We start from the raw sequence: 15,243 nt of genomic DNA, 5'->3' as shown, positions 1-15,243 counted from the left end.
AATAATAATATTTGGTCACAGTTGGGGAGAGAGGAAGCAGAGAGAGATGATAAATAACATCTATATAACATTGAGGTTTGTAAAGTACTTAATATTCTCGTAGTTCTGTGGAAATACTCACTACAGGTAATTGGCCCATTTTACAGAGGAGGAAGAGAAGCTAACAGACATGGCCTGAGTCACACAATTACTACATGTGTGAGACATGAGATTCAAACCCAGGTCTTCCTAATTCCAAGTCCTACACACTAGACACTATCCATAAAGAGAACTAAAAATTACACTCAGATGTCTGCATGACTTAAAAGATGGTGTAGGTACCACCAAGAAAGAGAACTCAGGGTTAGGAAATGGTTTTTGTTCTTTATTGTTTTTTTTTGTTTTGTCGTTGGGTTTGTTTATTAGCAGGGTAAGGGTAGCGTGTAGAGAAGAAAGATTGGTTTGATCTTAGACATACTGATTTTGAGACATTATACAGGTAAAGTCAGGGACAGAGATCTGTTTTCACATCCATGCTACTCTGATCAAGCAAGATTCAAACTTGCCTAAATTTCCAATGCCTTTATAACAGACTTGCACTTGTTCACAAGCCAGTGCCAGTGTAACTAAGAACCAGATTGCCCAGACATATCTCCAAACACCTAAGAAAGCAACTAGAACTGAAGCTTATAGAAATATACAGTGGAAAATTACTCATGTCCCTTTTAAGTGAAATTACTCTTTCAGGACCCGATGCATATATAGACCATGGAGAAATAGAAAGGTACAAGACTAAAATATGTGAGCCCCTGAAATAAGCTTATTCTAAGCTGGCCTAATGATAGATGCATATCTATCTGGCCTAATCATTTTCTGCACCCAACAATTATTTCCAAAAGAATTCACAGAATTTCAGGTTTTAAACTAAAATATCAGAGTTAGTAAAGCCTTCCCCCACACTGGATAGATTCCATGCTACTGCTTCTGGGGGTCTGTCACACATTCTAGGGCAGAGCTCCAGCACACACTGTTTTCACATGGCAACAAAAGCATTCCAATCACAGCACAAAACAGCAATTCCATACTTCACTCAATGCTTATTAATTTGTCATTTTAATGTTAAATATAATCTCATATGTATATTTGAGGCAAGTCTTCACTGATGCTCAGTTGTTTTATAACATTAGAAAATATAGCATACTTCTCAAAATATGCAATATATACAAGCAAAATCTACAAAAACTCAAACTGTTTAAATGAAAATAGCTTGTAATTTTATTGTCCCTCTTCTTCATTGCATTTGTTCCCCTACTTCCCTTTCCCTCACTTTTCTAGCTCCATGCTTGTTTTCTTTTTCATTATAATTTCGTTTTTTCATTTCGCTTTGTTTTGTTTTCTACTAGAGCAGAGGTCTGTAAACTCAGGACCCATTATCCAGGAGTTGTTTTTACATTTTTAAAGGGCTGAAAAATAGTAAAAGAAGAACATTTCATGACATGTGAAAATAATGAAATTCAAATTTTAATGTCAATGAAGTTTTATTGGAACGTAACCATACTCATTCCTTTACATGCAGTACATGGCTTCTTTAACAGGCACTCTCATCACTTCACCTTGCTATTGAACTTCACCAAAAATCACAATGACGCCATTATGCAACTTGACAGCGTAAATCCACACAAATCACCATACTTTGACTTTTTTTTTATTACACTGCATACCTATCAGGTCAAAACAAAAAGTGAGAGAGGAAAAATAAACAGTTTTATGATTATTTTTTGAGCTCATCTCTGAGACTGAAATTTTCTCAACAAGAAGAAATATCCTCAATCACTATTATCAACCACTCAATGGCTTTGGAAATTAACTTTTTGCTGCAGACTTCATGATATTTCTCAATTAATTTAGTCTAAAATCACAAGGTAAACCAGGACTTGTACATAAACTTATATAACAGTAAAGTCAATTTGATGTTTGAATCAGAAGTGATGTCAAGCTGCTTTATTCAATTCCAATGCTGTCAAAATTTAAAACAAGAGTGATGTCACCATTCCCACACAAATTTGCAGTGGATTTATTTTCTGAACTCAAACTCAATGGCCAAAGATTTCCATATTTCAAAATCCACTTGACAGTATAATTGAAGAACTTCTACCTAACACTCAGTTGGAAGAGATTGATCTACAAAGCAATGACATGATAAAAGGTAAATATCAAGTGAGGGCCCTAAGAAAATTCTATGAATGCCTTCCAAAGGATGACTGTGCTCAATTAAAATCCTATGCTCATGGACTGATTTGGCCAAACCTATCTGCATAAAAAGATATTTTCAAAGAAATCTGCAAAATCTCATTACAGATGAGCACTTGTTAAAAGATGAACATTTACAATCTACTTTGATGATAGTGAACACTAATTTTAAAACCCAATTAAGAGAAGCATGTAACCACCCCCCAAAAAAGAATACCCTTCTCATTAGACCAATGCTGCAATAAATTGTACTTCATTATAGTTACATCTGATATTCTGTATAATTAAACTGTCAAAAAATCTGTAAAAATTTGTTTTCTCCCATTATAAGTAGCTATATAATAGACTCAATCTTACCTTTTTGCCCACAAAGTCTAAGATACTATTTATCTGTATCTCACCTTTCACAAAGGCCCATAAAATTGAAAATATTTTTTATCTGTATCTGTTACAGAGTTTACATTCCAAACTTCATTATTCTTACCCCCAGTAACATATATTTTCACTTCTAGTACCGTGTTTCCCCGATAATAAGACCTATCCCGAAAATAAGCCCTCCCCTTACTGTGTAAGATTCCTCTAAAATAAGCCCTATTGAGATTGCTACTGTAGTGAAGGTGATCCCCTGCGCTACACGCTACATTACGGTACCCTCTGTATGCACCGTCCCCCCCCCCCGGGTGAAACGCACGCCGCGCTCCGAGCTGCATCCAATCAGAACTGCAGCAGTGAGAGCGTCATCCTGTTCTTTATTGAATTCATTATTGAATAAAGGTACATTTTTTTGTTCACATTTACCTGTTTATTAAAATTGCTGTCAATGTTCATTAAAATAAGCCCTCCCCTGAAAATAAGCCCTCTGGTGTTTTTCTGTCCAAAAAAATGAATAAGACAGTGTTTTATTATCGGGGAAACACAGTATGATATTTTTCAACACTGTTGTCACTCCCCTAAACCAAAACAGCACCTCTTACTTTTCTCAATATCCTCAACTCACACCCATCTCCCAAACTTTATTTCTTACTACAACTGTAGGGAGTCTTCACTTCAACCAAGGTAATAGGTTTGCTCTTCCCATACAAACATGGGATTACACATGGCCTCTGCCTGGAATTTGCTACTGAGTGCTCTCTACCAATTCCTGCCCTTCACCTATCCTCAAAATTTAGCTAAAACTCACATTCTCCAGAAAGGGATTTTCATAATTGATTGTAGTAGATGTTGTTCCTGAGCCTCAGTAGCAGCACTTCAGGCCTCCGATTCAACTACAGTAGTGTTATTTGTGGAGAGAGCACACACACAAACATGATGTAAGCCCTTAGAGTCCAGTTATCAGTTCTTCTTTTCATGTATAGATAGCAAATGCCAAAGCTGCTGACTTACTATTCTAATTTGCAATTATGTGAAGGGAAAAGCAGCCCCCTACACATGCCCATCCATGGCAGATTTATATTACAAATTGTCATGTCTCCAAAGAAACGCATACTATGTAAATAATATCTGAACATATAAACATCATATATAAAAGTACGCAGGCACAGTCTAGGGACCTAAACTATTTTCAGGTCAACAGCTGCTTGGACTATTAATTCTAGGTAACGTTTCAACTACAATAATTCAATCAACATTTGTTAAGTGCCTGTTGTTGTTCGTCCTCCCTCAGCAAAGCGTACCAGAGACATTACGGGGTGATTTCTTGATTCTCATGTGAATTGAATATAAGTAAGGCAGAGCTGCACAAAGCTGCCAGTCTCACTCTCTCTTCCAGAGTCATCAAAGACCAGGGTCAGGACAAAAGTCAAGATGCCTGGCAATGATTCAGGATGCACTGGGTTACCTTGGCATCTTTGATGTCAGACCAAGCTTTAAGCACTCCGAGGCACCTGCTTAGCTGCCTCTGGCCACTGAAATAAATTGTTCTCATTTGCCCATCCTGCCAGGAAAGTTTTCCATGCTTGGGGTAGGCATCCCCCTAACTCACCAACAGGTTTGAGGCCTGTTGGGTTACCCTCAACCTGGTCTAGCCCAACTGCCAGGACAGTTTACCAGTATGTGGACAAAGCAGGTACATGGGGGTATTCAGATGTCTAACCTTTCTAATGTGAGAGAGTGCAGAGTCCTTTTTATCCACCTATGGGGTCCATATGATTCACCCAACTCTAACCCTGTGGCTCTAAGTATCTATTAAATGCTAGGCATTGTGCTAAATCATGAGGATGCATAGATCAAAAACAAAATAGCACCTGCCCTCAAGTATCTAACATTTTACAGGTAATCCCATAAAACTTTATTTATCTAATAATGTTAATGGAGTATTCTAGATTTCTTAAAGGGGAAAAAAATCCAATGCAATAATATTAAAATAAAACTAAAAGTTTTTTATTCATTTAGACTATTAGTGCTATAGGAAAAGCAGCCTTTAAAGGAATAGGGAGACAGAAACTTTTGTGAAAAAGTTTTATGTGGTATTTCAGGATACTTTCAAGATTTTCAAGATTGTTGCACTGGTCCTTCATTAAATCTAATTCCTCTGTAAAAAAAATTAATAGCTTTTTTTTCTTTGTGCATAGGAAATCTGTTGCTTTTTTTAAATTCTTGTGCTTTCTGACAACGTAACCTTGGGCCAAGTCACTCCATCTATCTGGGTCACATTGTGCTCGTTTGTAAAACTTAAAAGGCTGGATTAAACAATCTTTAAGTTTCCTTCCAGTTCAAACATTTTAGAAGACTAGGCTTATAACTAGCACTACTCTCAGTTTACCAGTCACTTAAGGGTCTTGTTTGTTTATGAGGTTCCATAAATGAAAAGAAGGGTGGCAGCAGTGTATGTTGACTTTAACAAGGTAATTGGGCTCTCAGTCACTGTAATGGGAATGCAAATTTGGAAGATCTTCCCTGCCCCTAGGCTAAAGTGCACCTGAAGCCTGGGGTGGGAGGCTTGTTTTTCAGTAAATACTTTTTGATTGGCCAGTGGGTCAATAAGGTTGTTACATTCTCTGAGCCAGGAGAAGGCTATATAAGCCCTGATGTGAGGCTCTGTTTTGGGGGCTCACTTTGAGAAGTGTTCTGTGATTTGATGAAACTCTGGGCTAGCCGTTGTCCGGAACCCCTCCCCTCCCCCGCTTTGAAACCCAGATGTTGTTTGGTATTGATGTAATGGTTGCACAGTTTGGAAAGCTGTGTACTTGATCTGTTTCTGTCTTGATAATACTGTCTGTATATTCTGAAGTTCGGAGTGCTGACCTTTTTCCCCTGAACGAGGTAAACGATACATATCTGACTGATTAAAGTAAACTTGTTAACCCATTTTGAGTTGCTTTCCTTTATCAAAGCAGATCCAAGAACCTGTGGTGGCAGCAAACCCTGAGGACCCTTGGGGTGCTTGCTGCTACAGTCACCCCTCAAATTAAGTCAGCTGCCAAGTGTTGTGGGCATATCTTCGCAACATCAATCTGTTTTTGTTTCTCCACTTACAAATGACTATATGCTGTTTCCGCTCAGTCACTTCTCCTGGGGGCTAAAAGTCACCCATCTTCATACAAACAGCAACCAAAATAATCTTTCTTAAAAAAGGGTTTTACCATGTTAGTCCTCTACTATCTTCAATGACTCTGTATTATTGCCTCTAAAATAAAATACAAGCTCCTCAACTTGGCACCTGAAATATTAATTCGCTGACTTCAGGACACCTTCCCACACTCTTATGGAAGTCAAAAAGGCCTACCTGCTATTCTCCAAGTCTGGCATTTTGTATCCCTAGGCCTGAAATGCACTCCCTCCTCACATGAGCCCTCATTTCCTTTAAGGATCAGTTGGTAGAGAGAACAATATCAAGAAAACTCAGAGTAGTAAACACAATGCAGAGAGAAATCAAGAAAGATAGAAATGAGGAAAGATTATGGAATTGGTGAATTAAGACATCACTGATAACTTTGGGAAGGAGTAGTGTATTTGAATGAAGATGCCAGACTTCTAAGGGCTGAAGGATGAGAAATGTTGAGTGGAGGAGGTAAGAGGCAAGTGCACACATTTTTTCCTGAGAATTTAGCTGTGAAATGAAAAAAAAGAGCTAGCACAAAAGCATGAGTGGGTAGTAATCTAGTAGAATTGTTTGTTTTTTGTTTTTTTAAGGATTTGGGAGACCTAGTGCATTTAGGCAACAAGGAATGAATGAGAAGATAGGAAGACTACAGACGGGAAATGACCATGGTTAACAAACAATCTGCTGAAGAAGATGAAATTAATGACACAAGAAGCAAGATTGGCCCTGGTGGAAAAGAAATGCCACCTCTTTATTGGAGACTGGTTTATAAAAAAGAAGAGAATAAAGAATGATGTCAAGGTGAGGACTGTGCTGTCACCCAACACCACCACAACCTTGCAATGAAATCCCAGGCAAGATTAGGTAACATAAATTAGTGCTGGACACTGGCAGTGCATTTGTTGACTTCCTCAAGTATCTTTCAGTTCACAGAGCTCATTACTAACAGATGAATGTAAAATCCAGCTTTCAAAAGCTCAGAGACCCTTTTCTACTATGGACATCAATGTAAATTCTGAAGGAATATGCCTAGGACTCCAAATCTAAGTAACTTTTTTTCCCTTCTACTTCGAATATCCAATACAGGGTAGCCTTTTCTATGAAAAGCCCCAAATCTGCTCACTTCAGAGTAACAACTACTGTTAGCTGTTTGGAATGTTTCCCCAACACCAGCAAGTCCTGATGGAAGTCTTTTCTGGACCTGAAGTTCAGAGCCATGCCATGAGGTAGAATGGAGCATACTTTTTCTTTCTTTGGGGAGGGGGAGGGGAGGGCGATACATAAGCACTATGGGATTAATGGGAATTTGGGGTGTGTTTCTTTAAGTACTAAAGACCTCCGGTCCAATGATCGATCTAGTACTACAATAGTTTTCTGCTTTTTAGAATTATGCTATAATTCTGTGAAAATAAAGTTCTAAATATGTATGTGTGTAGATATATATGTGTACATATGTGTATAGATAGATAGACAGACAGATAGATAAATTTACCTAAAGGCTTATAAAAATGCTCAGCTCCCCTATAGTATTTCCTATTAGCAAATAACCAGGAGTAGGAACCTCCAAAATATCAAGTCAACAAGCATTTAAGTGCCTATTATTTAACAGGCACAGTCAGGATACAAAGACAAGTAACTGACAAGCCCTCCTCTCAAGGAGCTTATAGTCTAATAGGGAAGACAACATGCAAATAACTATGTGCAAACAAGGTAAACAGGAGATAATCCAGAGAAGGAAGGACTACCATTAAATAGATCAAGAAAAGTTTCTTGTAGAAGGTAGAATTTTTAGCTTGGACTTTAAAGAAGTCAAGAGGTGGTAATGATTTGGGAGAGCATTCCAGGCAATGAAAATGCATAGTCAGGAAATGAAGTATTTTCTGTGCAAGGAAAGGTAAGAAAAAAGAAAAAAATGAGACCAAAATGCTAAAAATCACAGGAATAAGAGATAGAAAGCATCTAAATCCATGTAGTCCAAGTCATCATTTTAAAAATGAGACCCAGGGGCAGCTAGGTGGCACAGTAAATAGGCTCTGGAGTCAAGAGGACCTGAATTCAAATCTATCCTCAATACTTGACACACTAGCTGCATGACTTGGGCAAGTCACTTAACCCCAACTGCCTTGCCTTCCAGAGAGAGAGAGAGAGAGAGAGAGAGAGAGAGAGAGAGAGAGAGAGAGAGAGACAGAAAGAAAGAAAGAAAGAAAGAAAGAAAGAAAGAAAGAAAGAAAGAAAGAAAGAAAGAAAGAAAGAAAAGAAAGAAAGAAAAGAAAGAAACCAAAAAAGCTGACTTGCCCAAGGACACGTGCACTTTAGCATCTTAACCAGGAATCAAACCCAGACTATGTGATTTTATAAATCCAGTAAGTATAACAGTACATATAGAGTCCCTCTTTCAACATTTAAATATTTATTTCTGTAAAAAGTAGGAACAGGAAATTAGATCTCACTTATGCAAAGTGTCTATTTTTTTCAACCCATACTCAAAAGCTTTGATTTCATAAGAGAATTTCTTTAAATGCAGGTTTCTAACTCCTTAAATTGAAATACAATGCTTTTGTAAATAATATCAGCAATGCAAAGAAATAAAAGAAACAACAGAATGGGAAAGATGGGAGAGATCTCTTCAGGAAAACTAAAGAAGTCAAGTTTTATGCAAAAATAGGCATGATAAAAGACAAAAATGGTAGGGATTTAATAGAAGCAGAAGAGATTAAGAAGAGTGTCAGGTATAAAACAAAAGAATTATACAAGGTAAGTGGAGATGATGAAATTCCAGTGAAGCTTTTTAAAATCCTAAAAGATGATGCTGTTAAAGTGCTGGACTCAATATGCCAGCAAATTTGGAAAACACAACAGTGGCCACTGGATTAGAAAAGATCAGTTTACATCCCAATCCTAAAAGAAGGGCAATGCCAAGGAATGTTCAAATTACTGAAGAATTACACTCATTTCACCTGCCAGCAAGGTTATGCTTAAGATTCTGCAAGTTAAATTTCAGCAACATGTGAACAAAGAATTAACAGAAAAGCAAGCCAGTTTTCAAAGAGACATAGGAACTAGCGACCAAATTGCAAACGTTTACACAATTCTAAAGAAAGCAAGGGAGTCCGCAAAAAAATATCTACCTCTGCTTCACTGACTACACTAAAGTTGTTGACTATGTGGATCACAAAACAAATGTGGCAAGTCCTTAAAGAGATAGATGGGAGTACCAGATCATCTTACTTGTCTCCTAGGGAACCTGTATGTGGAGCAAAAAACAACAGTTAGAATCAAACAGAAGAAATGATTTGAAAAGGAGTATGACATAGTTGTATATTCACCTTATTTATTTAACTTATATGCAGAGTACATCACGTGTATTGCCAGGACAGATGAATCAAAACATGGAATTAAGGTTGCCAGGAAAAATACCAACAATTTCAGACATACAAACAATATCAATTTGATGGCAGAAAGTGAAGAGGAATTTAGAAGTCTCTTGATAAAGGTGAAAGAGGAGAGTGCAATAGCTGGCTTGAAGCATAATTACCAAAAAAGTAAGATGTTGGCAAATGGTTCTATCACTTCTTAGTAAATAAAGAAAGAAGAAATGAAAGCAGTGTCAGATTTTATAATTCCTGGGCTCAAAGATCACTGAAGACAGTGACTACAACCATAAAAATTAAAAGACTTTTGCTCCTTGAAAGGAAAGCTATGGCAAATTTGGACAACATATTAAAAAGCTGAGACATCACCTTGTCAACAAAGGTTCATATAAGCAAAGCTATGACTTTTCTAGTAACTAGGTATGGATGTAAGAGTTGAGCACCACAGAAACTGATGCTTTCAAATTGTGGTGCTGGAGAAGACTTTTGAGAGTCTCTTGGACAAGAAAGAGGTCAAATCAGTCAATTCTTAAAGAAATTAATTCAAGCTCTTCACTGAAGTTGAAACTTAAATATTTTTAACATAGAATGAGAAGATCAGACTCCTGGTGTTGGGAAAGATTGGAGGAAAAGGGAAAAGAAGATGACAGAAGATGAGATGGAAAGACAGTTATCATGGAAACAATAAATATGAACTTGGACAGACCTCAAGAGATAGTTAAGGATAGATAGAAGGCCCTTGCTTACTATGATTCATGGCATTACAATGAAAGACACCACCAAACAACAAATATATCATTTGATCATCACAAAACCCTGTGAGATAGTAAGTTCAAGTTTTCATTTCATTTAGAGAGGAATAAATTAAGAAACTGAGGTGTTAAGTAAATTGTCCATGGCTAAAAATAACAGCAAATGGTTTTCTATATACATTATCTCAATTGAAGCTCACAAAACCCAGTGAAGTAGGCACCATATAGACTCTACTACTCTAAAAGAAGCAACTGTCCATTTTTTTTTATGCGAAGTCAGGGTCTCTTTTCCCCACTTTATCATGCCCCCTTCCTCTGCAGCCAGTTGTAAAAATATAAAACCTTAAACAACTTAGTCTTCCAGTCAGACTCAGTCATTCATTAATAGGGTTCACCATTCATGTTCTTCTTTTGGTAAATTCAGTATATGCTGAGTAATTAGATCTGACTACAGAAATGCCTGAGTAAATTCTGAAAAAACCTCAAGGTTTTATGCAGCTTTTCAAACTGTCAAAACTGATCAAACATGGCTCCAAACCAAGTGTTGCTAAACTCTTGGCACTTAATAATCAGAAGTCTAGGGATTACATCAATTACAGAAATGCATTGTGGGAAGAGGTGAATATTTAAAAAGAAGCTATGCTCTACACTGAAAATTTTAGTCAGTAATTACTTTTAAATTATGTTTTCTTACACCCATGAATTTTAATCTACTTTTCAAAAAAAAGTGATAAACCAAAGTAGGTGCTTAATAAATGCTACAATGAATTCCTCATGAAGCAGACACCATGAAAACTGTATACTATAGCTAGCATTTAAAAGTTTGCAAAGCACTTTACATACATTATCTCACTTGAGTAAAAGGGCACTTATGTCACCAATAAATACATAATAATTTTCTAATAAATATTTTTCAAGGTAGTAATAATAGTTAATATATAGTTCTTTAAGGTTTGCAAAGCATCTTCCACATGTCTCATTTGATCTTCACAACAACCCTAAAATCCCCATTTTTATAGATGAGGAAATTGAGACAGAGAGGTTAAGTGATTTGCTCTGAATCATACAGCTAGGAAGCTTCCAAACCCAGATCATTCCTGACTCCAAGTCAAGCACTGTATCAAGGTTTCTTTGTTTTTTAAAGAGAGGCCATCAGGAATTTACTATTCTATATTTTAAAATCATTTCCTTACCCAGAGTGCTAGTACATCAACTAAAAAAAAGAAACCATACCTTCAATTGCCAAAATAAAAATGGCCAATGAAAGAAGTGAAATTTCTTTTATTTCAAATGAACATGCAAGACAAAATATTTATACAATAAACAGTGACAATCTGCACACTACCTTAACACACCAAAACTTGTTCAAGGTCAGACTAATTAAACACTTTTGTTTTAAATATGATTGCAGGTGTATACAAGGGTATACCCTCTTTCTCCCCATCTCCCTTCCCACTTCTCCCCTCTCTGTCCTCTTTTTTTTCCCCTCCTCTACACACACACACACACACACACACACACACACACACACACACTCACTCACTCACTCACAACCTAGGAATCAAAGATGCATAATATTGAATCATATAATCACGTCTGGCACTGAAAAGACAGTAGGATTATAATACAAGCCCAATTTATCTTCCCAAGTCACTGTATTTCTCCTCTAACCTAGCTGCAAAAATCAGTGTGATCTGCATCTTAATATATCGAGTCACTGCTGTAGTAATATTTTGGGGCTAACATTAAATAGCAAGACAAAGCATAAAGACAGGTAGACTTCATTCAAGCATTCACTGATAATTCATTCTTTATAAATAGATATCAAGAAAAATAAATGTACATATGTATACATACACACACAAACTTTACTAGATTAACCACCAAGAAAAAGGAAATATTTTTCAGTTACAACTTTGGGAAGCTTATTTTTCTATCATCTAAAGTTAAATAGACAAAGAAATAAGCTCTTTAACTTCTTTTATGGGGAGGTAGGAGGGGAGGGAAGAAATGGAGAGGGGAAGCTACCTGAAAGCAATTTCTGTGTTTACTTTTCACTGTTAGTGCCAACACTGGAAAACAAAACAGAAAAGAAAATCTACATTCAAAATAACAAGTGGTAGTTTATAGTATATAATACAGTAGTATATAGACATTCTATTTAAGTAAATGGGAAAGAATCATGATAAATTTTCATTGAAATTAAATGGTTTTTACTGTTAGTCTTTGAGGACTTGGGTTACATTAAAGCAATGCAATATACAAAGTTTGATTATGAAGCTCATTAAAATTTTATACTTGGACTTCTGTGTTAATGACAGGCAAAACACAATGGGGAAAAATCATTTAAAGCTCAGAAACATATGCTGAGCATGTGTGTACATGCAAAGCTTTCAAAAGTTACTTTTAAATGTGAAAATGAGAAAAGTTCCTGTTATCCTTGATAAATGTCAGCTGTCATGCAACCAAGTCCAATACACCCTATTTTTCACAATGCACAGACCCAGAAAATGGCAATTTTGAATCTACCAGGAGCATAAAATGTATTATACAGAGCAATTTCTATTCAAGGTCAGAAGTTTAGAGGTTTTCAAATATTAACTTTGAAATGATGTAGACTACAATGTTAAATATTACACATGCTCAAAAACATACTCCATTATTAAAGCAGTCCTTGGACACAAATGTGGAAGGGTGAAAAAAGAGGCCATTCACCGATAAAGTGATAACTTATCTGCCCTCTCCTAACTATAGTCAGTCATTTGGATTGTTGTGTTATTGCTGCCGTTGTTTTATTACTTTTATTTAGAAGAGGGAAGGAGGTTGAGCCTAAATATACAGCTCAGTCATAATATTACATTTGTCTCCCCTTTTTCCCCTTCAAAATTAATTTTTTAAAAACCTATTTCCTTACTCCTGAAACTAAGGGTGAATAATTGAGGTTTTATCTCTGCCAACTTTAAATAACAGCAGAACAAATGGTTGCTTAATACACAACCAATAGAATCATAAATCTTAATGTTAAAGACACCTTTGTGGTCACTAAGTCCAAGACCACCACCACCACACCACCCACCACCAAAACCAAAGAAAAAGAAAACCTACAATGAAGTGATTTGTCCAAAATCACAGAGGCAAGCATACAGGAGAGCCAAAATTTTAATCCATATCTTCTGACTCCAAAATCAATGCTATCTCTCTAAGACCTTACAGCTTCTAGGATGGGATATTTCATATAAAAATGTCTATCTTCCTCTTTAAAAGTTTTCTTTATGAACTGATTGAAAACTTCTGCAGTTCATGAGTAAAAGGAACAATTTAAAATCTTTAGAGATCAGAACTTATAATTAAAGTATAATTCCCAATAAAGGTTAAAACACTTTGCCAAGTAACAAAAGGCAAATATATTTCCCCCTTTTGAAATGACCTGCATTAAATCTGAACAACTCCAATCTAAAAAAGACTCTAAATACAAAACAAATTTTCCCCCCAAAAAAAATTATCCAGAAAAGTCCCTATATATCAGTAAAATAACATCAACCCAACACCAAACAGAAAAAAATTTTTAAATTCATTTAGAAAAACAAAAAGAAAGTAGATCAGTACAAGAGTATAGATTGTAAAGCAAATTGGTACAGAAAGAACTCTTCATTTGATAAGAATTGATGGGAAAACCAAAAGCAGTCGAGCAGAAATTAGGCTTAAACAACCATGTAGCACCATATTCCACAATAATCTCAAAATAGCTATGTGACCTGAATATTCAAGATATCACTTTTTTAAAATCAGAAAAGAAGCAAATCATATGGAGATTCAGATCCCTAGCCTCAGATGAGAAGAGTCACATTCCTCAGAACATAGTGTATTCCCAGAGGGAAGGCAGCAAGGGACCAGACAGGCATCTTTCATCTGCCCCATAGTGATTACACACACACCCTCTCTGTCTCCGTCTCCCTCTTTCTCTCCCTCTCCCTCTCTCTCTTACATACACAGAGTCTACCACTTCCTTCTGCTATCTGACCTCCAACTTGAGGTAAGAGAAACTTTTGTCTGATCCATGGTCAATTTGCCCCCTAAGGGAAAGTGGCAAGGGGCCTGGCTGGGCAAATCCTAACTGCTCTGAAGCAATGATTTCCATCTGTACCAGCACAAATTTCACATCCTACTGCCAGCCGAATCTCCCAACTAAGATATAGACAACTTACATCACAAAGCAGAACAACCTTCCTTCAGACCATAAGCTTTCCATGTTCTACTAAGCCTGTTCCTTAATGTCAGATGAAACTGGTGGGGAGCAGGACCTTCTCCTGATGTGCATGTTCCACTTCCATCTCTTGCTGTGTCCTTTCCTACCTAATCTCCAGCCTTGAATGGGAAGACAAATAATACAGCAGGTTTTCCAAAGTTCCAACCAGACACCACTAGTCCCTTCCATTGTGCCCTCTGTAATGCCTGTTCCATAGGGAAAAAAACCTCCCTTGATCTTAAATTTTTCCTCTCCCTTGCTTTCCACCTACAAGCTATTACTGAAACCTAGTTCCCCACTGATGACAAGATTGGACACCTTTTTTTCTTTTGCCCAATTACACGCCAATAAATTTAAAAACTTAAGTGAACTGAAAGAATATTTACTGGGGCGGCTAGGTGGCGCAGTGAGTAAAGCACTGGCCCAAGAATCAGGAGGACCTGAATTCGGTTTTGGCCTTAGACACAACACCCACACAAAAAAACTAACCTTGGGCAAGTTACTTAACCCCAATTACCCTCTAAAAGGCAAAAAAAAAAAATATTTACAAAAATAGAAACTGCCCAAATTAGCAGAAGAGGAAACAAAATATCCAAATAGGCCTATTTTAAATTTTTTATAATTAATTTTTAGTTTTCAACATTCACTTCCACAAGATTTTGAGTTACAAATTTTCACCCCATCTCTCCCCTTCCCCCACCCCAAGATGTCATGTATTCTGATTATCCCTTCCCCCAATCTTTCCCCCCCCCATCACCCCCCTCTTCTCTTATCCTCTTCTATTTTCCTGTAGGACAAGATAGATTTCTATATCCCACTGCCTTACAGCTAATTTCCCAGTTGCATGTAAAAACAACTTCCAATATTCACTTCTAAAACTTCCAAATTCTCCAAATAAAAGTTCCAAATTCTGTCCCTTCCTCCCTCCTCATCCATCCTCACCATTGAAAAGGCAAGCAATTTAATATAGGTTATACATGTGTAGTCATGCAAAACACTTCCATAATAGTCATGTTGTGAAAGAATAATAACTAGATTTCCTTCCATCCTTTCCCACCCATTTATTATATTCTCTCCCTTGACGCTGTCCCTCCTCAAAAGTAT

The 15,243-nt window shown here is 36.8% G+C and overlaps 2 protein-coding genes across 7 annotated transcripts in view; one reads left to right on the top strand and one right to left on the bottom strand.

Moving 5' to 3' along the window:
- ZMYND8 (zinc finger MYND-type containing 8) overlaps positions 1 to 15,243 on the top strand; it is a 540,997-nt gene that overhangs the window by 153,357 nt on the left and 372,397 nt on the right. The window contains exon 1 of one of the 2 annotated variants that reach the window (XM_069072341.1): positions 4,295 to 4,304. The exons of the other annotated variant lie outside the window; for it this stretch is intronic. The gene's annotated coding sequence lies outside the window, so the exon portion shown is untranslated. Of the gene's footprint in view, positions 1 to 4,294; positions 4,305 to 15,243 lie in introns of those variants that run through there. 2 annotated transcript variants of the gene reach the window in all.
- Positions 1 to 15,243, bottom strand: part of NCOA3 (nuclear receptor coactivator 3) — a 209,576-nt gene that overhangs the window by 114,589 nt on the left and 79,744 nt on the right. The window lies entirely within an intron of this gene.

The sequence above is a fragment of the Petaurus breviceps genome, unplaced genomic scaffold (genome assembly GCF_028583685.1).
Source record: "Petaurus breviceps papuanus isolate PSGF00001 unplaced genomic scaffold, PetGlider_PUasm1.0 90847, whole genome shotgun sequence".
Classification (NCBI taxonomy): Eukaryota; Metazoa; Chordata; class Mammalia; order Diprotodontia; family Petauridae; genus Petaurus; species Petaurus breviceps.
This window is presented reverse-complemented; position numbering and strand designations above follow the sequence as displayed.